The following is a 4934-nucleotide window of genomic DNA, read 5'->3' as shown; positions in this document are numbered from 1 at the left end:
TTGTTTAGTGGGTATAAAATTGATGTTACGAAGTTGACACAATTATCTCTTGTTGTAGACAAGATAAATTTAAAATTCATTTATTTATTCTCAGTTGTTTAGTGGGTAAAACTCTATCTCTCTCTCTGATTTTTCCCCCTTTCTAATTCTAAGTCAACTATGTTTTCAGATAATTTAATTAATATAACTTGATGCTGCCTTTTTTGTCAATTCCTGCTAAGGTTTGGAAGTGTTAAAAATTGATTTTTTTAATTAGAAGTCTTAGTTATAGGATATTAGTCGTTCTTTGGTTTTATGCTTTCACAGTATATTATCATTGATTCTTTTGAATATGAGAGTTTTAATTTTAAATATAATTTGACGGTGCCTTAATCTGTGCTTTTTCATCAGGGACTCAATTTGTTCAGAGGTGTTTTCCAGTTGAAGGTGTGGTATGAGGATTTCTCCCAATCTCTCTCTCTCTCTCTCTCTCTCTCTCTCTCTGTGTTCTCTAAGAAGACTATATTCAGATTCCATTGAATTTTAAGTGTTATATTTTTTAATGCGATCTGTTGTTCCTTATATATATATATGTTGTCACTTGTCACTAAGGTTTCGATTTATGCATGTTGGTCCATGGTTAAAGAACTTGGTCGAAGGATATCGGTCTCTTTCTGGTTTTGTGCTCTCTTTGTGGGCTCTATTTTAGATTCCTTTAAATTTCATGAGTGTTATATTTTCTGAATATAATTTGATGGTACCCTTAGTTGTCTGCTGTCATCTGGGTTTTAATTTGTTTAAGATGGGTTTCCTGTTAAAGATTTTAGTCAAAGGATCACTCTCTCTTTGATTATATGCTCTCTTGGTAGACTATATTTTATGTCTCAGTCGAATTTTATTGGTTTAATTTTCTGACATGAACTTATCAGTTGTCAGCAACATTATGTTTTGTGCAAGAAAAAATTCTTTGTTGGATATGAGACATTTTGAGACCTAATTTTTCATATATGAATCATGATGTGCACATTGTGATGAGTGTAGAGATCCTCTTATGACACCTGATTGACGGTTATGTATAGTTGATGATGTTCGTTTTTTTTTTTGGTGGGGGGGGGGAGGGAGGAGGGAAGGGGAACTCTTTTGAAACATTTTAATATGTTGAAGGGTTTGGATTCTTTGCGATGTTAGATATTAAATTTTTAAAACTATTGAATATTGTTTCCTCTTCAGTTGGTTATTGGATCCCTAGAATACTTATTGTTTGGTTTAACTACAAATTTGAGTTCACTGGTGGCTGTTGTGCTTTAGACACTCTTCTAGATTTTGAAAAAAGAGAATGTTCCTTTTTAACTTTTTGCTTGGTGTATTCTATTTTGAATCTTCTGATTATTGTTATGCAAGTTGATTCTATATCCTGTTCAAACATAGAATGAGAGATTTCTACTATGGACATTAATAGCATCTTTTTTAGCTAGTGTCACACATAAGGGAAGTAACCATTCTCCTGCTATCCCATTTTCTACAAATTTGAGTTCATGATTGGATACTTGGCTGTTGTGCTTTAGACACTCTTCTAGATTTTGGAAAAAAGAGAATGTTCCCTTTTAGCTTTTTGCTCAGTGTATTCTGATTTGAATCTGTTGATTATCATTATGTAGGTTGATTCTATATTCTGTTCAGACCTAGAATGAGAGATTTCTACTATGGACATTAATAGCATCTGTTTTTGCTGGGGTCACACAAAAGGGAAGCAAGTATTCTCCTACTATTCAGTTTTCCTTTCCTTTGGCCCTTCTTTAATTTTTTTAAGAAATTGTTTTGTTGACTAATGTTTGTTGGTCATTATATATTCTGATTTTCTTTTACTTATCATCCATTTTTATTATTAAGTTTTCTTTGTTTATTTCTTTTTTAACTTCTACTTACATTGTGCCTACAATTAGTTGGTTTTTGCACGTCCCTAAAAATTAAGTGTGCATGTACCCACAAATCTACCATGCATTTATCTAATCTCTCATTAGTTCTACTCCTTGCTTTCCTAGTTCTTTGGTGTCTTTTTCGGATAAAGCAGTTTTGAGAGTGTGTGCCTATTTATTATACTTATTTGATCTCTCATTTAATCTACATGCTTTCCTATGTCTTATGATGTCTTGTTTCTTACCTGATCTTTTCAACAACCAAACACCCATCTTTCACATCATTCCAAACTCAAAACCAGATCACGGTTCACCAAGGGGTGAGATATGGTTGGAGGAGGCATTTCTAGCCGCAGACCAAAGATAAAGAGGTCAGGTTATAGCGAGAGTAGATGGGGGTGGTCATGAGGTTTCATACTTGTGAGGGAGTTAAATTATCAGAAGAGGATTGGACTTGGGGAGAGTGAAGAGATTGCCAGAGATGGGAGCAATTGATGACAAGTGTGATTTCTACATTTTGCAGGAAACAAATGTTTACTGTGCCAAAATGCGACAGTTTGTTTCAGTCATGCATGCTACTTTAGATGCTGGAAAACAACTTCAGAAACTCATTGAAGAAGAGGACTGCAGTGGGAGAGTGGTGCAGGTTTTGTATTCAGATTTGCTGAGAAGGTTTATTTTGACAGTCTAATCATCCAATGTTATTGGTCAAACTTCTTGTTTTTCTTAACAAAACTGTAGCTGACCAAGGGGATTTGAAGAACTTATATGATGTTTCTAATGGACAAAACCCAGAAGTGAGTGCAGAATTGTCTGATAGTTTCTGTCCTTGATCTGCTTTCTGCTTTAATGTTGTGACTTCTTAACTTGTTTATCTGCTTATTTGAGATACCCAACAATTACCAGGCGAGACGGGGGGAGTTAAAATAGCAGGGAAAATGGAAAGTGGTCTTCCGCAGGCCATGGGGGTTCACGATCCCCATCTAGAGGTACACAGTTGCTAGAGATCAGGGAGAAGTTAAAATAGCAAAGGAAAAATGGATTTATTAGTTGGTCTTTACCAAGGAAACAGCTTGAGATGCACAATTTGGAATTCAGAGTGTATCACGATCCACACATCTAATAGAGGTAATTTTGTTTCCTTTTTGGATGAATTAATAGAAGTAATATCATTAACATTGAAGTGGTGAAAACTGAAAAGAAATATTTATGTAGTCAGTTGTCATTGATCAGTACATAGACTTTATTTTAACCACTCAATTCTACTCTGCTTACCTTGGCTTTATTTCAGTACATACTTTGTTGTTCTGTATATTTCAATCTAATTGTTTTTATTGGATTTAAATGTATTTTCTTATTTATTGATGACATATCTATACATTTAGAAAGGAAAGGAAAGGGTTTAGTAAATGGAATAACATTTAATTGATATTTTCATATGTAAGATATGTCAATTCTGGTTTGGTACCATTTCCAAGAATAATATAGGGCATATTACATAAAGACCCCTGGATTTCAAATCAATTCCATCTACTACCCCAAGAAAAAAATCAATTACAAATGCCCCCTACTATTAAGTGTTGGGGTTAAATGATGATGTCATCGGTTAACTAATACATTAAATACCCATTTTACCCTTCTTTCTTCTAAAAATTGAAAAAGTTCATAAATAGCAAATAGGAACATTTTTTATTTTTTTATTTTTACGGAAAGGTATTTTATTATTGAAAATCAAGTTACAGTTTTCTCAGTTTACTATGTTCTAGGGGTTCTTATACCACTTCCTTTAGTTTAATGTAATACATCATCATTTAACCCCAACACTTAACAGCAAGGGGCATTTGTAATTGATTTTCTTCCATGGGTAGTAGATGTAATTGATTCGAAATCCAGGGGGTTCATATGTCATTTTCCCCTTAAAGGGCACCAGAAGAAAGAAGGATAAAATGGGCATTTAATATATTTGTTAACTGATGAAATCATCATTTAACCACAACACTTAACAGTAGGGGGCATTTGTAATTGATTTTTTCCCCAGGGTAGTGGATGTAATTGATTCAAAATCCAGGGGGTTTATATGTAATTTGCCCGATAATATATAGTATCAAACTCATGTAAAATATGCAAGTACTATTTTGAGTGTTTGTTTGTGAAACCAATGCATGGTTTGGGTTCAAAAGCCAAAAATGGGCCTCACGGAAAACTTTTGACTGTGATATGGTTGAAAATTGGCCTATATCAGCCTCAGGGATGGGGTGAACCTGAGATTATAACCTTACACATAATTACAAGATAATAAGGAAAGATACAAACCTGAATAAATCTACGACTCAACTCACTTCATAATGGGGACACTCCACTCTGTTGTGAATGGTCCTAGATAATATCTATATAATCCTGAAACTGTTTTCTTTTTGCAAGGTCTTATTTTGAAATGGTACTTGGGGATTTTCTTGGAAGTAGGGTAATTGGACCAATATGCTAGGGAGATTAGCCTCAAATTTCATATTGGATAAAGGATTTAGTTGATGTTTGTTCTTTTTCTGCCTTTTTGTTTGTTAGTTATATACACTCTACCTTTTTCATCTTTAACGTGTTTAGGATAATATTTTCTTTTATGCCTAAAATTACTACCTGTTGATGGCATTGTTTAATCTCAGTCATTTCAGGCTCTTCACATAAGTTTGCAAGGCTCATGGTTTATGTGAGTATTGGTTATGTGGTAAACTTAAAATTTCTGGATAATTTATTCATCTTTTTGTTGTTTAGTTGGAGGTTCACCTGATTCAGGTTTGGTTGCAGTTGCCTTCAAATGTAAAGGTTCCATTAAGTTGGATTGAGGTCAGTAGTACCAAAAAGACAGTTTTTTTTATTTTTTTTATCACCCTCCTAAAGTTTTGAAAGCTTTAGATCAGTTATAACTCGTCAAAAAGGTACTTGCTGTTGCTTGTCTGGCTGAATGGGATAGTTTCTTAATGGGGCTTCTATAATATTATCCTGATTTTCATGCTGTGGTACAAGCCCTGGCTGCTTTGGATT

The sequence above is a fragment of the Hakea prostrata genome, chromosome 11 (genome assembly GCF_041222555.1).
Source record: "Hakea prostrata isolate BN-2017 chromosome 11, UWA_Hpros_2, whole genome shotgun sequence".
NCBI classification, from domain to species: domain Eukaryota; kingdom Viridiplantae; phylum Streptophyta; class Magnoliopsida; order Proteales; family Proteaceae; genus Hakea; species Hakea prostrata.
Note: the sequence above shows the minus strand (reverse complement) of the source record.